The following is a 25,057-nucleotide window of genomic DNA, read 5'->3' on the forward strand; positions in this document are numbered from 1 at the left end:
GGCTGAGGCCACTTACACCACACCAGGGCCTGTGGCTGCTGGCTGAGGCCACCTACACCACACCAGGGCCTTAGTTGCTATTGAGGCCAATTACACCACACCAGGGCCTGTGGCTGCTGGCTGAGGCCACTTACACCACACCAGGGCATTAGTTGCTATTGAGGCCACTTACACCACACCAGGGCCTGTGGCTGCTGGCTGAGGCCACCTACACCACACCAGGGCCTTAGTTGCTATTGAGGCCAATTACACCACACCAGGGCCTGTGGCTCTTGCTCAGGCCACTTACACCACACCAGGGCCTGTGGCTGCTGGCTGAGGGCACTTACACCACACCAGTGCCTGTGGCTTCTGGCTGAGGCCACTTACACCACACCAGGGCCTGTGGCTGCTGGCTGAGGCCACTTACACCGCACAAGGGCCTGTGGCTGCTGGCTGAGGCCACCTACACCACACCAGGGCCTGTGGCTCTTGCTCAGGCCACTCATATCACACCAGACCCTGTGCTTCTGGCCGAGGCCATCTTCACCAAACCTGGCCCTGTGCTGCTTGCTGTGGCCATGTACAACACACCAGGCCCTGTGCTGGTTCCAGAGGCCATCTTCAACAATCCAGGGCCTGTGCTGTTAGATAAATGCCAAACTGAGCCTTTGGGTTATGGTATTATGCAAACATGCATGTATGGTTATAGGATTGTCTTCGTAACTTCAGGTACTTGCCACCTAATCAGTTGAATCCATAAATTGAGACATTGTGCTGGGGCCAGCAGCTTACGGCCATACCACCCTGCGCACGCCCGACCTCGTCTGATCTCGGAAGCTAAGCAGGGCTGGGCTTGGTTAGTACTTGGATGGGAGACTGCCTGGGAATACCTGGTGCTGTAAGCCTTTCATTTTCATGTCATTGAACCGCTTTTGATCCAGAGAAGGGGTGTATTAAAAGACCAAAAGCAGCTGCCCATTAATGAGGGCACATTAACGACATTGCTTTTGGCTGTTTTCCAATGTCTTGTGCTGCTAGCTGATGCCACCTACACCACACCAGGGCCTGAGTGACCGGCTGGGGCCACTTACACCACATCAGGGCCTGTGGCTCTGGCTGAGGCCACTTACACCACACCAGGGCCTGTGGCTGCTGGCTGAGGCCACTTACACCACACCAGGGCCTGTGGCTGCTGGCTGAGGCCACCTACACCACACCAGGGCCTTAGTTGCTATTGAGGCCACTTACACCACACCAGGGCCTGTGGCTGCTGGCTGAGGCCACATACACCACACCAGGGCCTTAGTTGCTATTGAGGCCACTTACACCACACCAGGGCCTGTGGCTCTTGCTCAGGCCACTTACACCACACCAGGGCCTGTGGCTGCTGGCTGAGGCCACTTACACCACACCAGGGCCTGTGGCTGCTGGCTGAGGCCACTTACACCACACCACGGCCTGTGGCTGCTGGCTGAGGCCACATACACCACACCACGGCCTTATTTGCTTCTGAGGCCACTTACACCACACCATGGCCTGTGGCTGCTGGCTGAGGCCACATACACCACACCACGGCCTTATTTGCTTCTGAGGCCACTTACACCACACCAGGGCCTGTGGCTGCTGGCTGAGGCCACATACACCACACCACGGCCTTATTTGCTTCTGAGGCCACTTACACCACACCAGGGCCTGTGGCTGCTGGCTGAGGCCACATACACCACACCAGGGCCTTAGTTGCTATTGAGGCCACTTACACCACACCAGGGCCTTAGTTGCTATTGAGGCCAATTACACCACACCATGGTCTGTGGCTCTTGCTCAGGCCACTTACACCACACCAGGGCCTGTGGCTGCTGGCTGAGGCCACTTACACCACACCAGGGCATTAGTTGCTATTGAGGCCACTTACACCACACCAGGGCCTGTGGCTGCTGGCTGAGGCCACCTACACCACACCAGGGCATTAGTTGCTATTGAGGCCAATTACACCACACCAGGGTCTGTGGCTCTTGCTCAGGCCACTTACACCACACCAGGGCCTGTGGCACTGGCTGAGGCCACTTACACCACACCAGGGCCTGTGGCTCTGGCTGAGGCCACTTACACCACACCAGGGCCTGTGGCTGCTGGCTGAGGCCACTTACACCACACCAGGGCCTGTGGCTGCTGGCTGAGGCCACTTACACCACACCAGTGCATTAGTTGCTATTGAGGCCAATTACACCACACCAGGGTCTGTGACTCTTGCTCAGGCCACTTACACCACACCAGGGCCTGTGGCACTGGCTGAGGCCACTTACACCACACCAGGGCCTGTGGCTGCTGGCTGAGGCCACTTACACCACACCAGGGCCTGTGGCTGCTGGCTGAGGCCACTTACACCACACCAGGGCCTGTGGCTGCTGGCTGAGGGCACTTACACCACACCAGTGCCTGTGGCTTCTGGCTGAGGCCACTTACACCACACCAAGGCCTGTGGCTCTTGCTCAGGCCACTCACATCACACCAGGCCCTGTGCTTCTGGCCGAGGCCATCTTCACCAAACCAGGCCCTGTGCTGCTAGCTGTGGCCATGTACAACACACCAGGCCCTGTGCTGGTTCCTGAGGCCATCTTCAACAATCCAGGGTCTGTGCTGTTAGATAAATGCTAAACTGAGCCTTTGGGTTAGGGTATTATGCAAACATGCAGGTATGGTTAAAGGATTGTCTTCGTAACTTCAGGTACTTGCCACCTAATCAGTTGAATCCATAAATTGAGACATTGTGCTGGGGCCAGCAGCTTACGGCCATACCACCCTGAGCACGCCCGACCTCGTCTGATCTCGGAAGCTAAGCAGGGCTGGGCTTGGTTAGTACTTGGATGGGAGACTGCCTGGGAATACCTGGTGCTGTAAGCCTTTCATTTTCATGTCATTGAACCGCTTTTGATCCAGAGAAGGGGTGTATTAAAAGACCAAAAGCAGCTGCCCATTAATGAGGGCACATTAACGACATTGCTTTTGGCTCTTTTCCAATGTCTTGTGCTGCTAGCTGATGCCACCTACACCACACCAGGGCCTGAGTGACCGGCTGGGGCCACTTACACCACATCAGGGCCTGTGGCTCTGGCTGAGGCCACTTACACCACACCAGGGCCTGTGGCTGCTGGCTGAGGCCACTTACACCACACCAGGGCCTGTGGCTGCTGGCTGAGGCCACTTACACCACACCAGGGCCTGTGGCTGCTGGCTGAGGCCACTTACACCACACCAGGGCCTGTGGCTGCTGGCTGAGGCCACTTAAACCACACCAGGGCCTGTGGCTGCTGGCTGAGGCCACTTACACCACACAAGGGCCTGTGGCTGCTGGCTGAGGCCACTTACACCACACCAGGGCCTGTGGCTGCTGGCTGAGGCCACTTACACCACACAAGGGCCTGTGGCTGCTGGCTGAGGCCACCTACACCACACCAGGGCCTGTGGCTCTTGCTCAGGCCACTCATATCACACCAGACCCTGTGCTTCTGGCCAAGCCCATCTTCACCAAACCTGGCCCAGTGCTGCTTGCTGTGGCCATGTACAACACACCAGGCCCTGTGCTGCTGGCTGAGGCCACTTACACCACACCAGGGCCTTAGTTGCTATTGAGGCCACTTACACCACACCAGGGCCTTATTTGCTTCTGAGGCCACTTACACCACACCAGGGCCTGTGGCTGCTGGCTGAGGCCACCTACACCACACCAGGGCATTAGTTGCTATTGAGGCCAATTACACCACACCAGGGTCTGTGACTCTTGCTGAGGCCACTTACACCACACCAGGGCCTGTGGCACTGGCTGAGTCCACTTACACCACACCAGGGCCTGTGGCTGCTGGCTGAGGCCACTTACACCACACCAGGGCCTGTGGCTGCTGGCTGAGGTCACTTACACCACACCAGGGCCTGTGGCTGCTGGCTGAGGGCACTTACACCACACCAGTGCCTGTGGCTTCTGGCTGAGGCCACTTACACCACACCAGGGCCTGTGGCTGCTGGCTCAGGCCACTTACACCACACCAGGGCCTGTGGCTGCTGGCTGAGGCCACTTACACCACACCAGGGCCTGTGGCTGCTGGCTGAGGCCACTTACACCACACCAGTGCCTGTGGCTGCTGGCTGAGGCCACTTACACCACACCAGGGCATTAGTTGCTATTGAGGCCCCTTACACCACACCAGGGTCTGTGGCTCTTGCTCAGGCCACTTACACCACACCAGGGCCTGTGGCACTGGCTGAGGCCACTTACACTACACCAGGGCCTGTGGCTCTGGCTGAGGCCACTTACACCACACCAGGGCCTGTGGCTGCTGGCTGAGGCCACTTACACCACACCAGGGCCTGTGGCTGCTGGCTGAGGCCACTTACACCACACCAGGGCCTGTGGCTCCTGGCTGAGGTCACATACACCACACCACGGCCTTATTTGCTTCTGAGGCCACTTACACCACACCAGGGCCTGTGGCTGCTGGCTGAGGCCACATACACCACACCAGGGCCTTAGTTGCTATTGAGGCCAATTACACCACACCAGGGCTTGTGGTCTTGCTCAGGCCACTTACACCACACCAGGGCCTGTGGCTGCTGGCTGAGGCCACATACACCACACCAGGGCCTTAGTTGCTATTGAGGCCAATTACACCACACCAGGGCCTGTGGTCTTGCTCAGGCCACTTACTCCACACCAGGGCCTGTGGCTCTGGCTGAGGCCACTTACACCACACCAGGGCCTGTGGCTGCTGGATGAGGCCACTTACACCACACCAGGTCATTAGTTGCTATTGAGGCCACTTACACCACACCAGGGCCTGTGGCTGCTGGCTGAGGCCACCTACACCACACCAGGGCATTAGTTGCTATTGAGGCCAATTACACCACACCAGGGTCTGTGGCTCTTGCTCAGGCCACTTACACCACACCAGGGCCTGTGGCACTGGCTCAGGCCACTTACACCACACCAGGACCTGTGGCTCTGGCTGAGGCCACTTACACCACACCAGGGCCTGTGGCTGCTGGCTGAGGCCACGTACACCACACCAGGGCCTGTGGCTGCTGGCTGAGGCCACTTACACCACACCAGGGCCTGTGGCTGCTGGCTGAGGCCACTTACACCACACCAGTGCCTGTGGCTTCTGGCTGAGGCCACTTACACCACACCAGGGCCTGTGGCTCTTGCTCAGGCCACTCACATCACACCAGGCCCTGCGCTTCTGGCCGAGGCCATCTTCACCAAACCAGGCCCTGTGCTGCTAGCTGTGGCCATGTACAACACACCAGGCCCTGTGCTGGTTCCTGAGGCCATCTTCAACAATCCAGGGCCTGTGCTGTTAGATAAATGCCAAACTGAGCCTTTGGGTTAGGGTATTATGCAAACATGCAGGTATGGTTAAAGGATTGTCTTCGTAACTTCAGGTACTTGCCACCTAATCAGTTGAATCCATAAATTGAGACATTGTGCTGGGGCCAGCAGCTTACGGCCATACCACCCTGAGCACGCCCGACCTCGTCTGATCTCGGAAGCTAAGCAGGGCTGGGCTTGGTTAGTACTTGGATGGGAGACTGCCTGGGAATACCTGGTGCTGTAAGCCTTTCATTTTCATGTCATTGAACCGCTTTTGATCCAGAGAAGGGGTGTATTAAAAGACCAAAAGCAGCTGCCCATTAATGAGGGCACATTAACAACATTGCTTTTGGCTGTTTTCCAATGTCTTGTGCTGCTAGCTGATGCCACCTACACCACACCAGGGCCTGAGTGACCGGCTGGGGCCACTTACACCACATCAGGGCCTGTGGCTCTTGCTCAGGCCACTTACACCACACCAGGGCCTGTGGCTGCTGGCTGAGGCCACTTACACCACACCAGGGCATTAGTTGCTATTGAGGCCAATTACACCACACCAGGGTCTGTGGCTCTTGCTCAGGCCACTTACACCACACCAGGGCCTGTGGCACTGGCTGAGGCCACTTACACCACACCAGGGCCTGTGGCTGCTGGCTGAGGCCACCTACACCACACCAGGGCATTAGTTGCTATTGAGGCCAATTACACCACACCAGGGTCTGTGACTCTTGCTCAGGCCACTTACACCACACCAGGGCCTGTGGCACTGGCTGAGGCCACTTACACCACACCAGGGCCTGTGGCTGCTGGCTGAGGCCACTTACACCACACCAGGGCCTGTGGCTGCTGGCTGAGGTCACTTACACCACACCAGGGCCTGTGGCTGCTGGCTGAGGGCACTTACACCACACCAGGGCCTGTGGCTTCTGGCTGAGGCCACTTACACCACACCAGGGCCTGTGGCTCTTGCTCAGGCCACTTACACCACACCAGGGCCTGTGGCTGCTGGCTGAGGCCACTTACACCACACCAGGGCCTGTGGCTGCTGGCTGAGGCCACTTACACCACACCAGGGCCTGTGGCTGCTGGCTGAGGGCACTTACACCACACCAGTGCCTGTGGCTGCTGGCTGAGGCCACTTACACCACACCAGGGCATTAGTTGCTATTGAGGCCCCTTACACCACACCAGGGCCTGTGGCACTGGCTGAGGCCACTTACACCACACCAGGGCCTGTGGCTGCTGGCTGAGGCCACCTACACCACACCAGGGCATTAGTTGCTATTGAGGCCAATTACACCACACCAGGGTCTGTGACTCTTGCTCAGGCCACTTACACCACACCAGGGCCTGTGGCACTGGCTGAGTCCACTTACACCACACCAGGGCCTGTGGCTGCTGGCTGAGGCCACTTACACCACACCAGGGCCTGTGGCTGCTGGCTGAGGGCACTTACACCACACCAGTGCCTGTGGCTTCTGGCTGAGGCCACTTACACCACACCAGGGCCTGTGGCTGCTGGCTCAGGCCACTTACACCACACCAGGGCCTGTGGCTGCTGGCTGAGGCCACTTACACCACACCAGTGCCTGTGGCTGCTGGCTGAGGCCACTTACACCACACCAGGGCATTAGTTGCTATTGAGGCCCCTTACACCACACCAGGGCCTGTGGCTGCTGGCTGAGGCCACTTACACCACACCAGGGCCTGTGGCACTGGCTGAGGCCACTTACACCACAGGGCTGAGGCCAATTACACCACACCAGGGTCTGTGGCTCTTGCTCAGGCCACTTACACCACACCAGGGCCTGTGGCACTGGCTGAGGCCACTTACACCACACCAGGGCCTGTGGCTCTGGCTGAGGCCACTTACACCACACCAGGGCCTGTGGCTGCTGGCTGAGGCCACTTACACCACACCAGGGCCTGTGGCTCCTGGCTGAGGTCACATACACCACACAACGGCCTTATTTGCTTCTGAGGCCACTTACACCACACCAGGGCCTGTGGCTGCTGGCTGAGGCCACATACACCACACCAGGGCCTTAGTTGCTATTGAGGCCAATTACACCACACCAGGGCATTAGTTGCTATTGAGGCCAATTACACCACACCAGGGTCTGTGGCTCTTGCTCAGGCCACTTACACCACACCAGGGCCTGTGGCTGCTGGCTCAGGCCACTTACACCACACCAGGGCCTGTGGCTGCTGGCTGAGGCCACTTACACCACACCAGGGCCTGTGGCTGCTGGCTGAGGCCACTTACACCACACCAGGGCCTGTGGCTGCTGGCTGAGGCCACTTACACCACACCAGTGCATTAGTTGCTATTGAGGCCAATTACACCACACCAGGGTCTGTGACTCTTGCTCAGGCCACTTACACCACACCAGGGCCTGTGGCACTGGCTGAGGCCACTTACACCACACCAGGGCCTGTGGCTGCTGGCTGAGGCCACTTACACCACACCAGGGCCTGTGGCTGCTGGCTGAGGCCACTTACACCACACCAGGGCCTGTGGCTGCTGGCTGAGGGCACTTACACCACACCAGTGCCTGTGGCTTCTGGCTGAGGCCACTTACACCACACCAAGGCCTGTGGCTCTTGCTCAGGCCACTCACATCACACCAGGCCCTGTGCTTCTGGCCGAGGCCATCTTCACCAAACCAGGCCCTGTGCTGCTAGCTGTGGCCATGTACAACACACCAGGCCCTGTGCTGGTTCCTGAGGCCATCTTCAACAATCCAGGGTCTGTGCTGTTAGATAAATGCTAAACTGAGCCTTTGGGTTAGGGTATTATGCAAACATGCAGGTATGGTTAAAGGATTGTCTTCGTAACTTCAGGTACTTGCCACCTAATCAGTTGAATCCATAAATTGAGACATTGTGCTGGGGCCAGCAGCTTACGGCCATACCACCCTGAGCACGCCCGACCTCGTCTGATCTCGGAAGCTAAGCAGGGCTGGGCTTGGTTAGTACTTGGATGGGAGACTGCCTGGGAATACCTGGTGCTGTAAGCCTTTCATTTTCATGTCATTGAACCGCTTTTGATCCAGAGAAGGGGTGTATTAAAAGACCAAAAGCAGCTGCCCATTAATGAGGGCACATTAACGACATTGCTTTTGGCTCTTTTCCAATGTCTTGTGCTGCTAGCTGATGCCACCTACACCACACCAGGGCCTGAGTGACCGGCTGGGGCCACTTACACCACATCAGGGCCTGTGGCTCTGGCTGAGGCCACTTACACCACACCAGGGCCTGTGGCTGCTGGCTGAGGCCACTTACACCACACCAGGGCCTGTGGCTGCTGGCTGAGGCCACTTACACCACACCAGGGCCTGTGGCTGCTGGCTGAGGCCACTTACACCACACCAGGGCCTGTGGCTGCTGGCTGAGGCCACTTAAACCACACCAGGGCCTGTGGCTGCTGGCTGAGGCCACTTACACCACACAAGGGCCTGTGGCTGCTGGCTGAGGCCACTTACACCACACCAGGGCCTGTGGCTGCTGGCTGAGGCCACTTACACCACACAAGGGCCTGTGGCTGCTGGCTGAGGCCACCTACACCACACCAGGGCCTGTGGCTCTTGCTCAGGCCACTCATATCACAACAGACCCTGTGCTTCTGGCCAAGCCCATCTTCACCAAACCTGGCCCAGTGCTGCTTGCTGTGGCCATGTACAACACACCAGGCCCTGTGCTGCTGGCTGAGGCCACTTACACCACACCAGGGCCTTAGTTGCTATTGAGGCCACTTACACCACACCAGGGCCTTATTTGCTTCTGAGGCCACTTACACCACACCAGGGCCTGTGGCTGCTGGCTGAGGCCACCTACACCACACCAGGGCATTAGTTGCTATTGAGGCCAATTACACCACACCAGGGTCTGTGACTCTTGCTGAGGCCACTTACACCACACCAGGGCCTGTGGCACTGGCTGAGTCCACTTACACCACACCAGGGCCTGTGGCTGCTGGCTGAGGCCACTTACACCACACCAGGGCCTGTGGCTGCTGGCTGAGGTCACTTACACCACACCAGGGCCTGTGGCTGCTGGCTGAGGGCACTTACACCACACCAGTGCCTGTGGCTTCTGGCTGAGGCCACTTACACCACACCAGGGCCTGTGGCTGCTGGCTCAGGCCACTTACACCACACCAGGGCCTGTGGCTGCTGGCTGAGGCCACTTACACCACACCAGGGCCTGTGGCTGCTGGCTGAGGCCACTTACACCACACCAGTGCCTGTGGCTGCTGGCTGAGGCCACTTACACCACACCAGGGCATTAGTTGCTATTGAGGCCCCTTACACCACACCAGGGTCTGTGGCTCTTGCTCAGGCCACTTACACCACACCAGGGCCTGTGGCACTGGCTGAGGCCACTTACACTACACCAGGGCCTGTGGCTCTGGCTGAGGCCACTTACACCACACCAGGGCCTGTGGCTGCTGGCTGAGGCCACTTACACCACACCAGGGCCTGTGGCTGCTGGCTGAGGCCACTTACACCACACCAGGGCCTGTGGCTCCTGGCTGAGGTCACATACACCACACCACGGCCTTATTTGCTTCTGAGGCCACTTACACCACACCAGGGCCTGTGGCTGCTGGCTGAGGCCACATACACCACACCAGGGCCTTAGTTGCTATTGAGGCCAATTACACCACACCAGGGCTTGTGGTCTTGCTCAGGCCACTTACACCACACCAGGGCCTGTGGCTGCTGGCTGAGGCCACATACACCACACCAGGGCCTTAGTTGCTATTGAGGCCAATTACACCACACCAGGGCCTGTGGTCTTGCTCAGGCCACTTACTCCACACCAGGGCCTGTGGCTCTGGCTGAGGCCACTTACACCACACCAGGGCCTGTGGCTGCTGGATGAGGCCACTTACACCACACCAGGTCATTAGTTGCTATTGAGGCCACTTACACCACACCAGGGCCTGTGGCTGCTGGCTGAGGCCACCTACACCACACCAGGGCATTAGTTGCTATTGAGGCCAATTACACCACACCAGGGTCTGTGGCTCTTGCTCAGGCCACTTACACCACACCAGGGCCTGTGGCACTGGCTCAGGCCACTTACACCACACCAGGACCTGTGGCTCTGGCTGAGGCCACTTACACCACACCAGGGCCTGTGGCTGCTGGCTGAGGCCACGTACACCACACCAGGGCCTGTGGCTGCTGGCTGAGGCCACTTACACCACACCAGGGCCTGTGGCTGCTGGCTGAGGCCACTTACACCACACCAGTGCCTGTGGCTTCTGGCTGAGGCCACTTACACCACACCAGGGCCTGTGGCTCTTGCTCAGGCCACTCACATCACACCAGGCCCTGCGCTTCTGGCCGAGGCCATCTTCACCAAACCAGGCCCTGTGCTGCTAGCTGTGGCCATGTACAACACACCAGGCCCTGTGCTGGTTCCTGAGGCCATCTTCAACAATCCAGGGCCTGTGCTGTTAGATAAATGCCAAACTGAGCCTTTGGGTTAGGGTATTATGCAAACATGCAGGTATGGTTAAAGGATTGTCTTCGTAACTTCAGGTACTTGCCACCTAATCAGTTGAATCCATAAATTGAGACATTGTGCTGGGGCCAGCAGCTTACGGCCATACCACCCTGAGCACGCCCGACCTCGTCTGATCTCGGAAGCTAAGCAGGGCTGGGCTTGGTTAGTACTTGGATGGGAGACTGCCTGGGAATACCTGGTGCTGTAAGCCTTTCATTTTCATGTCATTGAACCGCTTTTGATCCAGAGAAGGGGTGTATTAAAAGACCAAAAGCAGCTGCCCATTAATGAGGGCACATTAACGACATTGCTTTTGGCTGTTTTCCAATGTCTTGTGCTGCTAGCTGATGCCACCTACACCACACCAGGGCCTGAGTGACCGGCTGGGGCCACTTACACCACATCAGGGCCTGTGGCTCTTGCTCAGGCCACTTACACCACACCAGGGCCTGTGGCTGCTGGCTGAGGCCACTTACACCACACCAGGGCATTAGTTGCTATTGAGGCCAATTACACCACACCAGGGTCTGTGGCTCTTGCTCAGGCCACTTACACCACACCAGGGCCTGTGGCACTGGCTGAGGCCACTTACACCACACCAGGGCCTGTGGCTGCTGGCTGAGGCCACCTACACCACACCAGGGCATTAGTTGCTATTGAGGCCAATTACACCACACCAGGGTCTGTGACTCTTGCTCAGGCCACTTACACCACACCAGGGCCTGTGGCACTGGCTGAGGCCACTTACACCACACCAGGGCCTGTGGCTGCTGGCTGAGGCCACTTACACCACACCAGGGCCTGTGGCTGCTGGCTGAGGTCACTTACACCACACCAGGGCCTGTGGCTGCTGGCTGAGGGCACTTACACCACACCAGGGCCTGTGGCTTCTGGCTGAGGCCACTTACACCACACCAGGGCCTGTGGCTCTTGCTCAGGCCACTTACACCACACCAGGGCCTGTGGCTGCTGGCTGAGGCCACTTACACCACACCAGGGCCTGTGGCTGCTGGCTGAGGCCACTTACACCACACCAGGGCCTGTGGCTGCTGGCTGAGGGCACTTACACCACACCAGTGCCTGTGGCTGCTGGCTGAGGCCACTTACACCACACCAGGGCATTAGTTGCTATTGAGGCCCCTTACACCACACCAGGGCCTGTGGCACTGGCTGAGGCCACTTACACCACACCAGGGCCTGTGGCTGCTGGCTGAGGCCACCTACACCACACCAGGGCATTAGTTGCTATTGAGGCCAATTACACCACACCAGGGTCTGTGACTCTTGCTCAGGCCACTTACACCACACCAGGGCCTGTGGCACTGGCTGAGTCCACTTACACCACACCAGGGCCTGTGGCTGCTGGCTGAGGCCACTTACACCACACCAGGGCCTGTGGCTGCTGGCTGAGGGCACTTACACCACACCAGTGCCTGTGGCTTCTGGCTGAGGCCACTTACACCACACCAGGGCCTGTGGCTGCTGGCTCAGGCCACTTACACCACACCAGGGCCTGTGGCTGCTGGCTGAGGCCACTTACACCACACCAGTGCCTGTGGCTGCTGGCTGAGGCCACTTACACCACACCAGGGCATTAGTTGCTATTGAGGCCCCTTACACCACACCAGGGCCTGTGGCTGCTGGCTGAGGCCACTTACACCACACCAGGGCCTGTGGCACTGGCTGAGGCCACTTACACCACAGGGCTGAGGCCAATTACACCACACCAGGGTCTGTGGCTCTTGCTCAGGCCACTTACACCACACCAGGGCCTGTGGCACTGGCTGAGGCCACTTACACCACACCAGGGCCTGTGGCTCTGGCTGAGGCCACTTACACCACACCAGGGCCTGTGGCTGCTGGCTGAGGCCACTTACACCACACCAGGGCCTGTGGCTCCTGGCTGAGGTCACATACACCACACAACGGCCTTATTTGCTTCTGAGGCCACTTACACCACACCAGGGCCTGTGGCTGCTGGCTGAGGCCACATACACCACACCAGGGCCTTAGTTGCTATTGAGGCCAATTACACCACACCAGGGCATTAGTTGCTATTGAGGCCAATTACACCACACCAGGGTCTGTGGCTCTTGCTCAGGCCACTTACACCACACCAGGGCCTGTGGCTGCTGGCTCAGGCCACTTACACCACACCAGGGCCTGTGGCTGCTGGCTGAGGCCACTTACACCACACCAGGGCCTGTGGCTGCTGGCTGAGGCCACTTACACCACACCAGTGCCTGTGGCTGCTGGCTGAGGCCACTTACACCACACCAGGGCATTAGTTGCTATTGAGGCCCCTTACACCACACCAGGGTCTGTGGCTCTTGCTCAGGCCACTTACACCACACCAGGGCCTGTGGCACTGGCTGAGGCCACTTACACTACACCAGGGCCTGTGGCTCTGGCTGAGGCCACTTACACCACACCAGGGCCTGTGGCTGCTGGCTGAGGCCACTTACACCACACCAGGGCCTGTGGCTGCTGGCTGAGGCCACTTACACCACACCAGGGCCTGTGGCTCCTGGCTGAGGTCACATACACCACACCACGGCCTTATTTGCTTCTGAGGCCACTTACACCACACCAGGGCCTGTGGCTGCTGGCTGAGGCCACATACACCACACCAGGCTCTTAGTTGCTATTGAGGCCAATTACACCACACCAGGGCCTGTGGCTCTTGCTCAGGCCACTTACTCCACACCAGGGCCTGTGGCTCATGCTCAGGCCACTTACTCCACACCAGGGCCTGTGGCTCTTGCTCAGGCCACTTACACCACACCAGGGCCTGTGGCTCTTGCTCAGGCCACTTACACCACACCAGGGCCTGTGGCTCTTGCTCAGGCCACTCATATCACACCAGGCCCTGTGCTTCTGGCCGAGGCCATCTTCACCAAACCAGGCCCTGTGCTGCTAGCTGTGGCCATGTACAACACACCAGGCCCTGTTCTGGTTCCTGAGGCCATCTTCAACAATCCAGGGCCTGTGCTGTTGGATAAATGCTAAACTGAGCCTTTGGGTTAGGGTATTATGCAAACATGCAGGTATGGTTATAGGATTGTCTTCGTAACTTCAGGTACTTGCCACCTAATCACTTGAATCCATAAATTGAGACATTGTGCTGGGGCCAGCAGCTTACGGCCATACCACCCTGAGCACGCCCGACCTCGTCTGATCTCGGAAGCTAAGCAGGGCTGGGCTTGGTTAGTACTTGGATGGGAGACTTCCTTGGAATACCTGGTGCTGTAAGCCTTTCATTTTCATGTCATTGAACCGCTTTTGATCCAGAGAAGGGGTGTATTAAAAGACCAAAAGCAGCTGCCCATTAATGAGGGCACATTAACGACATTGCTTTTGGCTCTTTTCCAATGTCTTGTGCTGCTAGCTGATGCCACCTACACCACACCAGGGCCTGAGTGACCGGCTGGGGCCACTTACACCACATCAGGGCCTGTGGCTCTGGCTGAGGCCAATTACACCACACCAGGGCCTGTGGCTGCTGGCTGAGGCCACTTACACCACACCAGGGCATTAGTTGCTATTGAGGCCACTTACACCACACCAGGGCCTGTGGCTGCTGGCTGAGGCCACCTACACCACACCAGGGCCTTAGTTGCTATTGAGGCCAATTACACCACACCAGGGCCTGTTGCTCTTGCTCAGGCCACTTACACCACACCAGGGCCTGTGGCTGCTGGATGAGGCCACTTACACCACACCAGGGCATTAGTTGCTATTGAGGCCACTTACACCACACCAGGGCCTGTGGCTGCTGGCTGAGGCCACCTACACCACACCAGGGCATTAGTTGCTATTGAGGCCAATTACACCACACCAGGGTCTGTGGCTCTTGCTCAGGCCACTTACACCACACCAGGGCCTGTGGCACTGGCTCAGGCCACTTACACCACACCAGGACCTGTGGCTCTGGCTGAGGCCACTTACACCACACCAGGGCCTGTGGCTGCTGGCTGAGGCCACTTACACCACACCAGGGCCTGTGGCTGCTGGCTGAGGCCACTTACACCACACCAGGGCCTGTGGCTGCTGGCTGAGGCCACTTACACCACACCAGTGCCTGTGGCTTCTGGTTGAGGCCACTTACACCACACCAGGGCCTGTGGCTCTTGCTCAGGCCACTCACATCACACCAGGCCCTGCGCATCTGGCCGAGGCCATCTTCACCAAACCAGGCCCTGTGCTGCTAGCTGTGGCCATGTACAACACACCAGGCCCTGTGCTGGTTCCTGAGGCCATCTTCAACAATCCAGGGCCTGTGCTGTTAGATAAATGCCAAACTGAGCCTTTGGGTTAGGGTATTATGCAAACATGCAGGTATGGTTAAAGGATTGTCTTCGTAACTTCAGGTACTTGCCACCTAATCAGTTGAATCCATAAATTGAGACATTGTGCTGGGGCCAGCAGCTTACGGCCATACCACCCTGAGCACGCCCGACCTCGTCTGATCTCGGAAGCTAAGCAGGGCTGGGCTTGGTTAGTACTTGGATGGGAGACTACCTGGGAATACCTGGTGCTGTAAGCCTTTCATTTTCATGTCATTGAACCGCTTTTGAGCCAGAGAAGGGGTGTATTAAAAGACCAAAAGCAGCTGCCCTTTAATGAGGGCACATTAACGACATTGCTTTTGGCTGTTTTCCAATGTCTTGTGCTGCTAGCTGATGCCACCTACACCACACCAGGGCCTGAGTGACCGGCTGGGGCCACTTACACCACATCAGGGCCTGTGGCTGCTGGCTGAGGCCACTTACACCACACCAGGGCATTAGTTGCTATTGAGGCCAATTACACCACACCAGGGTCTGTGGCTCTTGCTCAGGCCACTTACACCACACCAGGGCCTGTGGCTGCTGGCTGAGGCCACTTACACCACACCAGGGCATTAGTTGCTATTGAGGCCAATTACACCACACCAGGGTCTGTGGCTCTTGCTCAGGCCACTTACACCACACCAGGGCCTGTGGCACTGGCTGAGGCCACTTACACCACACCAGGGCCTGTGGCTGCTGGCTGAGGCCACCTACACCACACCAGGGCATTAGTTGCTATTGAGGCCAATTACACCACACCAGGGTCTGTGACTCTTGCTCAGGCCACTTACACCACACCAGGGCCTGTGGCACTGGCTGAGGCCACTTACACCACACCAGGGCCTGTGGCTCTTGCTCAGGCCACTCATATCACACCAGGCCCTGTGCTTCTGGCCGAGGCCATCTTCACCAAACCAGGCCCTGTGCTGCTAGCTGTGGCCATGTACAACACACCAGGCCCTGTTCTGGTTCCTGAGGCCATCTTCAACAATCCAGGGCCTGTGCTGTTGGATAAATGCTAAACTGAGCCTTTGGGTTAGGGTATTATGCAAACATGCAGGTATGGTTATAGGATTGTCTTCGTAACTTCAGGTACTTGCCACCTAATCACTTGAATCCATAAATTGAGACATTGTGCTGGGGCCAGCAGCTTACGGCCATACCACCCTGAGCACGCCCGACCTCGTCTGATCTCGGAAGCTAAGCAGGGCTGGGCTTGGTTAGTACTTGGATGGGAGACTTCCTTGGAATACCTGGTGCTGTAAGCCTTTCATTTTCATGTCATTGAACCGCTTTTGATCCAGAGAAGGGGTGTATTAAAAGACCAAAAGCAGCTGCCCATTAATGAGGGCACATTAACGACATTGCTTTTGGCTCTTTTCCAATGTCTTGTGCTGCTAGCTGATGCCACCTACACCACACCAGGGCCTGAGTGACCGGCTGGGGCCACTTACACCACATCAGGGCCTGTGGCTCTGGCTGAGGCCACTTACACCACACCAGGGCCTGTGGCTGCTGGCTGAGGCCACTTACACCACACCAGGGCCTTAGTTGCTATTGAGGCCAATTACACCACACCAGGGCCTTAGTTGCTATTGAGGCCAATTACACCACACCAGGGCCTGTGGCTGCTGGCTGAGGCCACTTACACCACACCAGGGCATTAGTTGCTATTGAGGCCAATTACACCACACCAGGGCCTGTGGCACTGGCTGAGGCCACTTACACCACACCAGGGCCTGTGGCTGCTGGCTGAGGCCACCTACACCACACCAGGGCATTAGTTGCTATTGAGGCCAATTACACCACACCAGGGTCTGTGACTCTTGCTCAGGCCACTTACACCACACCAGGGCCTGTGGCACTGGCTGAGGCCACTTACACCACACCAGGGCCTGTGGCTGCTGGCTGAGGCCACCTACACCACACCAGGGCATTAGTTGCTATTGAGGCCAATTACACCACACCAGGGTCTGTGGCTCTTGCTCAGGCCACTTACACCACACCAGGGCCTGTGGCACTGGCTGAGGCCACTTACACCACACCAGGGCCTGTGGCTGCTGGCTGAGGCCACCTACACCACACCAGGGCATTAGTTGCTATTGAGGCCAATTACACCACACCAGGGTCTGTGACTCTTGCTCAGGCCACTTACACCACACCAGGGCCTGTGGCACTGGCTGAGGCCACTTACACCACACCAGGGCCTGTGGCTGCTGGCTGAGGCCACCTACACCACACCAGGGCATTAGTTGCTATTGAGGCCAATTACACCACACCAGGGTCTGTGGCTCTTGCTCAGGCCACTTACACCACACCAGGGCCTGTGGCACTGGCTGAGGCCACTTACACCACACCAGGGCCTGTGGCTCTGGCTGAGGCCACTTACACCACACCAGGGCCTGTGGCTTCTGGCTGAGGCCACTTACACCACACCAGGGCCTGTGGCTGCTGGCTGAGGCCACGTACACCACACCAGGGCCTGTGGCTGCTGGCTGAGGCCACTTACACCACACCAGGGCCTGTGGCTGCTGGCTGAGGCCACCTACACCACACCAGGGCATTAGTTGCTATTGAGGCCAATTACACCACACCAGGGTCTGTGACTCTTGCTCAGGCCACTTACACCACACCAGGGCCTGTGGCACTGGCTGAGTCCACTTACACCACACCAGGGCCTGTGGCTGCTGGCTGAGGCCACTTACACCACACCAGGGCCTGTGGCTGCTGGCTGAGGCCACTTACACCACACCAGGGCCTGTGGCTGCTGGCTGAGGCCACCTACACCACACCAGGGCATTAGTTGCTATTGAGGCCAATTACACCACACCAGGGTCTGTGACTCTTGCTCAGGCCACTTACACCACACCAGGGCCTGTGGCACTGGCTGAGGCCACTTACACCACACCAGGGCCTGTGGCTGCTGGCTGAGGCCACCTACACCACACCAGGGCATTAGTTGCTATTGAGGCCAATTACACCACACCAGGGTCTGTGGCTCTTGCTCAGGCCACTTACACCACACCAGGGCCTGTGGCACTGGCTGAGGCCACTTACACCACACCAGGGCCTGTGGCTCTGGCTGAGGCCACTTACACCACACCAGGGCCTGTGGCTGTTGGCTGAGGCCACTTACACCACACCAGGGCCTGTGGCTGCTGGCTGAGGCCACGTACACCACACCAGGGCCTGTGGCTGCTGGCTGAGGCCACTTACACCACACCAGGGCCTGTGGCTGCTGGCTGAGGCCACCTACACCACACCAGGGCATTAGTTGCTATTGAGGCCAATTACACCACACCAGGGTCTGTGACTCTTGCTCAGGCCACTTACACCACACCAGGGCCTGTGGCACTGGCTGAGTCCACTTACACCACACCAGGGCCTGTGGCTGCTGGCTGAGGCCACTTACACCACACCAGGGCCTGTGGCTGCTGGCTGAGGGCACTTACACCACACCAGTGCCTGTGGCTTCTGGCTGAGGCCACTTACACCACACCAGGGCCTGTGGCTGCTGGCTCAGGCCACTTACACCACACCAGGGCCTGTGGCTGCTGGCTGAGGCCACTTACACCACACCAGGGCCTGTGGCTGCTGGCTGAGGCCACTTACACCACACCAGTGCCTGTGGCTGCTGGCTGAGGCCACTTACACCACACCAGGGCATTAGTTGCTATTGAGGCCCCTTACACCACACCAGGGTCTGTGGCTCTTGCTCAGGCCACTTACACCACACCAGGGCCTGTGGCTCTGGCTGAGGCCACTTACACCACACCAGGGCCTGTGGCTGCTGGCTGAGGGCACTTACACCACACCAGGGCCTGTGGCTTCTGGCTGAGGCCACTTACACCACACCAGGGCCTGTGGCTCTTGCTCAGGCCACTTACACCACACCAGGGCCTGTGGCTCTGGCTGAGGCCACTTACACCACACCAGGGCCTGTGGCTGCTGGCTGAGGCCACTTACACCACACCAGGGCCTTAGTTGCTATTGAGGCCAATTACACCACACCAGGGCCTTAGTTGCTATTGAGGCCAATTACACCACACCAGGGCCTGTGGCTGCTGGCTGAGGCCACTTACACCACACCAGGGCATTAGTTGCTATTGAGGCCAATTACACCACACCAGGGCCTGTGGCACTGGCTGAGGCCACTTACACCACACCAGGGCCTGTGGCTGCTGGCTGAGGCCACCTACACCACACCAGGGCATTAGTTGCTATTGAGGCCAATTACACCACACCAGGGCCTGTGGCTCTTGCTCAGGCCACTTACACCACACCAGGGCCTGTGGCTGCTGGATGAGGCCACTTACACCACACCAGGGCATTAGTTGCTATTGAGGCCACTTACACCACACCAGGGCCTGTGGCTGCTGGCTGAGGCCACCTACACCACACCAGGGCATTAGTTGCTATTGAGGCCAATTACACCACACCAGGGTCTGTGGCTCTTGCTCAGGCCACTTACACCACACCAGGGCCTGTGGCACTGGCTCAGGCCACTTACACCACACCAGGACCTGTGGCTCTGGCTGAGGCCACTTACACCACACCAGGGCCTGTGGCTGCTGGCTGAGGCCACTTACACCACACCAGGGCCTGTGGCTGCTGGCTGAGGCCACTTACACCACACCAGGGCCTGTGGCTGCTGGCTGAGGCCACTTACACCACACCAGTGCCTGTGGCTTCTGGCTGAGGCCACTTACACCACACCAGGGCCTGTGGCTCTTGCTCAGGCCACTCACATCACACCAGGCCCTGCGCATCTGGCCGAGGCCATCTTCACCAAACCAGGCCCTGTGCTGCTAGCTGTGGCCATGTACAACACACCAGGCCCTGTGCTGGTTCCTGAGGCCATCTTCAACAATCCAGGGCCTGTGCTGTTAGATAAATGCCAAACTGAGCCTTTGGGTTAGGGTATTATGCAAACATGCAGGTATGGTTAAAGGATTGTCTTCGTAACTTCAGGTACTTGCCACCTAATCAGTTGAATCCATAAATTGAGACATTGTGCTGGGGCCAGCAGCTTACGGCCATACCACCCTGAGCACGCCCGACCTCGTCTGATCTCGGAAGCTAAGCAGGGCTGGGCTTGGTTAGTACTTGGATGGGAGACTACCTGGGAATACCTGGTGCTGTAAGCCTTTCATTTTCATGTCATTGAACCGCTTTTGAGCCAGAGAAGGGGTGTATTAAAAGACCAAAAGCAGCTGCCCTTTAATGAGGGCACATTAACGACATTGCTTTTGGCTGTTTTCCAATGTCTTGTGCTGCTAGCTGATGCCACCTACACCACACCAGGGCCTGAGTGACCGGCTGGGGCCACTTACACCACATCAGGGCCTGTGGCTCTTGCTCAGGCCACTTACACCACACCAGGGCCTGTGGCTGCTGGCTGAGGCCACTTACACCACACCAGGGCCTGTGGCTGCTGGCTGAGGCCACCTACACCACACCAGGGCATTAGTTGCTATTGAGGCCAATTACACCACACCAGGGTCTGTGGCTCTTGCTCAGGCCACTTACACCACACCAGGGCCTGTGGCACTGGCTGAGGCCACTTACACCACACCAGGGCCTGTGGCTGCTGGCTGAGGCCACCTACACCACACCAGGGCATTAGTTGCTATTGAGGCCAATTACACCACACCAGGGTCTGTGACTCTTGCTCAGGCCACTTACACCACACCAGGGCCTGTGGCACTGGCTGAGGCCACTTACACCACACCAGGGCCTGTGGCTGCTGGCTGAGGCCACTTACACCACACCAGGGCCTGTGGCTGCTGGCTGAGGTCACTTACACCACACCAGGGCCTGTGGCTGCTGGCTGAGGGCACTTACACCACACCAGGGCCTGTGGCTTCTGGCTGAGGCCACTTACACCACACCAGGGCCTGTGGCTCTTGCTCAGGCCACTTACACCACACCAGGGCCTGTGGCTGCTGGCTGAGGGCACTTACACCACACCAGGGCCTGTGGCTGCTGGCTCAGGCCACTTACACCACACCAGGGCCTGTGGCTGCTGGCTGAGGCCACTTACACCACACCAGTGCCTGTGGCTGCTGGCTGAGGCCACTTACACCACACCAGGGCATTAGTTGCTATTGAGGCCCCTTACACCACACCAGGGCCTGTGGCTGCTGGCTGAGGCCACTTACACCACACCAGGGCCTGTGGCACTGGCTGAGGCCACTTACACCACAGGGCTGAGGCCACCTACACCACACCAGGGCATTAGTTGCTATTGAGGCCAATTACACCACACCAGGGTCTGTGGCTCTTGCTCAGGCCACTTACACCACACCAGGGCCTGTGGCACTGGCTGAGGCCACTTACACCACACCAGGGCCTGTGGCTCTGGCTGAGGCCACTTCCACCACACCAGGGCCTGTGGCTGCTGGCTGAGGCCACTTACACCACACCAGGGCCTGTGGCTGCTGGCTGAGGCCACTTACACCACACCAGGGCCTGTGGCTGCTGGCTGAGGCCACATACACCACACCAGGGCCTTAGTTGCTATTGAGGCCAATTACACCACACCAGGGCCTGTGGTCTTGCTCAGGCCACTTACACCACACCAGGGCCTGTGGCTCTTGCTCAGGCCACTTACTCCACACCAGGGCCTGTGGCTCTTGCTCAGGCCACTTACACCACACCAGGGCCTGTGGCTCTTGCTCAGGCCACTCATATCACACCAGGCCCTGTGCTTCTGGCCGAGGCCATCTTCCCCAAACCAGGCCCTCTGCTGCTAGCTGTGGCCATGTACAACACACCAGGCCCTGTTCTGGTTCCTGAGGCCATCTTCAACAAACCAGGGCCTGTGCTGTTGGATAAATGCTAAACTGAGCCTTTGGGTTAGGGTATTATGCAAACATGCAGGTATGGTTATAGGATTGTCTTCGTAACTTCAGGTACTTGCCACCTAATCACTTGAATCCATAAATTGAGACATTGTGCTGGGGCCAGCAGCTTACGGCCATACCACCCTGAGCACGCCCGACCTCGTCTGATCTCGGAAGCTAAGCAGGGCTGGGCTTGGTTAGTACTTGGATGGGAGACTTTCTTGGAATACCTGGTGCTGTAAGCCTTTCATTTTCATGTCATTGAACCGCTTTTGATCCAGAGAAGGGGTGTATTAAAAGACCAAAAGCAGCTGCCCATTAATGAGGGCACATTAACGACATTGCTTTTGGCTCTTTTCCAATGTCTTGTGCTGCTAGCTGATGCCCCCTACACCACACCAGGGCCTGAGTGACCGGCTGGGGCCACTTACACCACATCAGGGCCTGTGGCTCTGGCTGAGGCCACTTACACCACACCAGGGCCTGTGGCTGCTGGCTGAGGCCACTTACACCACACCAGGGCCTTAGTTGCTATTGAGGCCAATTACACCACACCAGGGCCTTAGTTGCTATTGAGGCCAATTACACCACACCAGGGCCTGTGGCTGCTGGCTGAGGCCACTTACACCACACCAGGGCATTAGTTGCTATTGAGGCCAATTACACCACACCAGGGCCTGTGGCACTGGCTGAGGCCACTTACACCACACCAGGGCCTGTGGCTGCTGGCTGAGGCCACCTACACCACACCAGGGCATTAGTTGCTATTGAGGCCAATTACACCACACCAGGGTCTGTGACTCTTGCTCAGGCCACTTACACCACACCAGGGCCTGTGGCACTGGCTGAGGCCACTTACACCACACCAGGGCCTGTGGCTGCTGGCTGAGGCCACCTACACCACACCAGGGCATTAGTTGCTATTGAGGCCAATTACACCACACCAGGGTCTGTGGCTCTTGCTCAGGCCACTTACACCACACCAGGGCCTGTGGCACTGGCTGAGGCCACTTACACCACACCAGGGCCTGTGGCTGCTGGCTGAGGCCACCTACACCACACCAGGGCATTAGTTGCTATTGAGGCCAATTACACCACACCAGGGTCTGTGACTCTTGCTCAGGCCACTTACACCACACCAGGGCCTGTGGCACTGGCTGAGGCCACTTACACCACACCAGGGCCTGTGGCTGCTGGCTGAGGCCACCTACACCACACCAGGGCATTAGTTGCTATTGAGGCCAATTACACCACACCAGGGTCTGTGGCTCTTGCTCAGGCCACTTACACCACACCAGGGCCTGTGGCACTGGCTGAGGCCACTTACACCACACCAGGTCCTGTGGCTCTGGCTGAGGCCACTTACACCACACCAGGGCCTGTGGCTGTTGGCTGAGGCCACTTACACCACACCAGGGCCTGTGGCTGCTGGCTGAGGCCACGTACACCACACCAGGGCCTGTGGCTGCTGGCTGAGGCCACTTACACCACACCAGGGCCTGTGGCTGCTGGCTGAGGCCACCTACACCACACCAGGGCATTAGTTGCTATTGAGGCCAATTACACCACACCAGGGTCTGTGACTCTTGCTCAGGCCACTTACACCACACCAGGGCCTGTGGCACTGGCTGAGTCCACTTACACCACACCAGGGCCTGTGGCTGCTGGCTGAGGCCACTTACACCACACCAGGGCCTGTGGCGGCTGGCTGAGGCCACTTACACCACACCAGGGCCTGTGGCTGCTGGCTGAGGCCACTTACACCACACCAGGGCCTGTGGCTGCTGGCTGAGGCCACTTAAACCACACCAGGGCCTGTGGCTGCTGGCTGAGGCCACTTACACCACACAAGGGCCTGTGGCTGCTGGCTGAGGCCACTTACACCACACCAGGGCCTGTGGCTGCTGGCTGAGGCCACTTACACCACACAAGGGCCTGTGGCTGCTGGCTGAGGCCACCTACACCACACCAGGGCCTGTGGCTCTTGCTCAGGCCACTCATATCACACCAGACCCTGTGCTTCTGGCCAAGGCCATCTTCACCAAACCTGGCCCAGTGCTGCTTGCTGTGGCCATGTACAACACACCAGGCCCTGTGCTGCTGGCTGAGGCCACTTACACCACACCAGGGCCTTAGTTGCTATTGAGGCCACTTACACCACACCAGGGCCTGTGGCTGCTGGCTGAGGCCACCTACACCACACCAGGGCATTAGTTGCTATTGAGGCCAATTACACCACACCAGGGTCTGTGACTCTTGCTCAGGCCACTTACACCACACCAGGGCCTGTGGCACTGGCTGAGTCCACTTACACCACACCAGGGCCTGTGGCTGCTGGCTGAGGCCACTTACACCACACCAGGGCCTGTGGCTGCTGGCTGAGGGCACTTACACCACACCAGTGCCTGTGGCTTCTGGCTGAGGCCACTTACACCACACCAGGGCCTGTGGCTGCTGGCTCAGGCCACTTACACCACACCAGGGCCTGTGGCTGCTGGCTGAGGCCACTTACACCACACCAGGGCCTGTGGCTGCTGGCTGAGGCCACTTACACCACACCAGGGCATTAGTTGCTATTGAGGCCCCTTACACCACACCAGGGTCTGTGGCTCTTGCTCAGGCCACTTACACCACACCAGGGCCTGTGGCACTGGCTGAGGCCACTTACACTACACCAGGGCCTGTGGCTCTGGCTGAGGCCACTTACACCACACCAGGGCCTGTGGCTGCTGGCTGAGGCCACTTACACCACACCAGGGCCTGTGGCTGCTGGCTGAGGCCACTTACACCACACCAGGGCCTGTGGCTCCTGGCTGAGGTCACATACACCACACCACGGCCTTATTTGCTTCTGAGGCCACTTACACCACACCAGGGCCTGTGGCTGCTGGCTGAGGCCACATACACCACACCAGGGCCTTAGTTGCTATTGAGGCCAATTACACCACACCAGGGCCTGTGGCTCTTGCTCAGGCCACTTACTCCACACCAGGGCCTGTGGCTCTTGCTCAGGCCACTTA

The 25,057-nt window shown here is 58.4% G+C and overlaps 10 non-coding genes across 10 annotated transcripts; all 10 read left to right on the forward strand.

Moving 5' to 3' along the window:
- Positions 1-768: 768 nt before the first annotated feature.
- On the forward strand, positions 769-887 carry LOC143417892 (5S ribosomal RNA). The gene has a single exon (XR_013098040.1). It is a non-coding gene; the product is annotated as a 5S ribosomal RNA (ribosomal RNA).
- Positions 888-2,764: 1,877 nt separating this feature from the next.
- Positions 2,765-2,883, forward strand: LOC143417798 (5S ribosomal RNA). Its single transcript, XR_013097946.1, has one exon. It is a non-coding gene; the product is annotated as a 5S ribosomal RNA (ribosomal RNA).
- A 2,589-nt stretch (positions 2,884-5,472) lies between these two features.
- Positions 5,473-5,591, forward strand: LOC143417799 (5S ribosomal RNA). The gene has a single exon (XR_013097947.1). It is a non-coding gene; the product is annotated as a 5S ribosomal RNA (ribosomal RNA).
- Positions 5,592-8,245: 2,654 nt separating this feature from the next.
- Positions 8,246-8,364, forward strand: LOC143417800 (5S ribosomal RNA). The gene has a single exon (XR_013097948.1). It is a non-coding gene; the product is annotated as a 5S ribosomal RNA (ribosomal RNA).
- A 2,589-nt stretch (positions 8,365-10,953) lies between these two features.
- LOC143417801 (5S ribosomal RNA) lies at positions 10,954-11,072 on the forward strand. The gene has a single exon (XR_013097949.1). It is a non-coding gene; the product is annotated as a 5S ribosomal RNA (ribosomal RNA).
- Positions 11,073-13,997: 2,925 nt separating this feature from the next.
- LOC143417160 (5S ribosomal RNA) lies at positions 13,998-14,116 on the forward strand. The gene has a single exon (XR_013097377.1). It is a non-coding gene; the product is annotated as a 5S ribosomal RNA (ribosomal RNA).
- Positions 14,117-15,288: 1,172 nt separating this feature from the next.
- LOC143417610 (5S ribosomal RNA) lies at positions 15,289-15,407 on the forward strand. Its single transcript, XR_013097756.1, has one exon. It is a non-coding gene; the product is annotated as a 5S ribosomal RNA (ribosomal RNA).
- A 934-nt stretch (positions 15,408-16,341) lies between these two features.
- Positions 16,342-16,460, forward strand: LOC143417161 (5S ribosomal RNA). The gene has a single exon (XR_013097378.1). It is a non-coding gene; the product is annotated as a 5S ribosomal RNA (ribosomal RNA).
- A 3,760-nt stretch (positions 16,461-20,220) lies between these two features.
- LOC143417613 (5S ribosomal RNA) lies at positions 20,221-20,339 on the forward strand. Its single transcript, XR_013097759.1, has one exon. It is a non-coding gene; the product is annotated as a 5S ribosomal RNA (ribosomal RNA).
- Positions 20,340-22,163: 1,824 nt separating this feature from the next.
- On the forward strand, positions 22,164-22,282 carry LOC143417295 (5S ribosomal RNA). The gene has a single exon (XR_013097515.1). It is a non-coding gene; the product is annotated as a 5S ribosomal RNA (ribosomal RNA).
- Positions 22,283-25,057: the final 2,775 nt, after the last annotated feature.

Source organism: Maylandia zebra, linkage group LG3, assembly GCF_041146795.1.
Source record: "Maylandia zebra isolate NMK-2024a linkage group LG3, Mzebra_GT3a, whole genome shotgun sequence".
In the NCBI taxonomy this organism is placed as follows: Eukaryota; Metazoa; Chordata; class Actinopteri; order Cichliformes; family Cichlidae; genus Maylandia; species Maylandia zebra.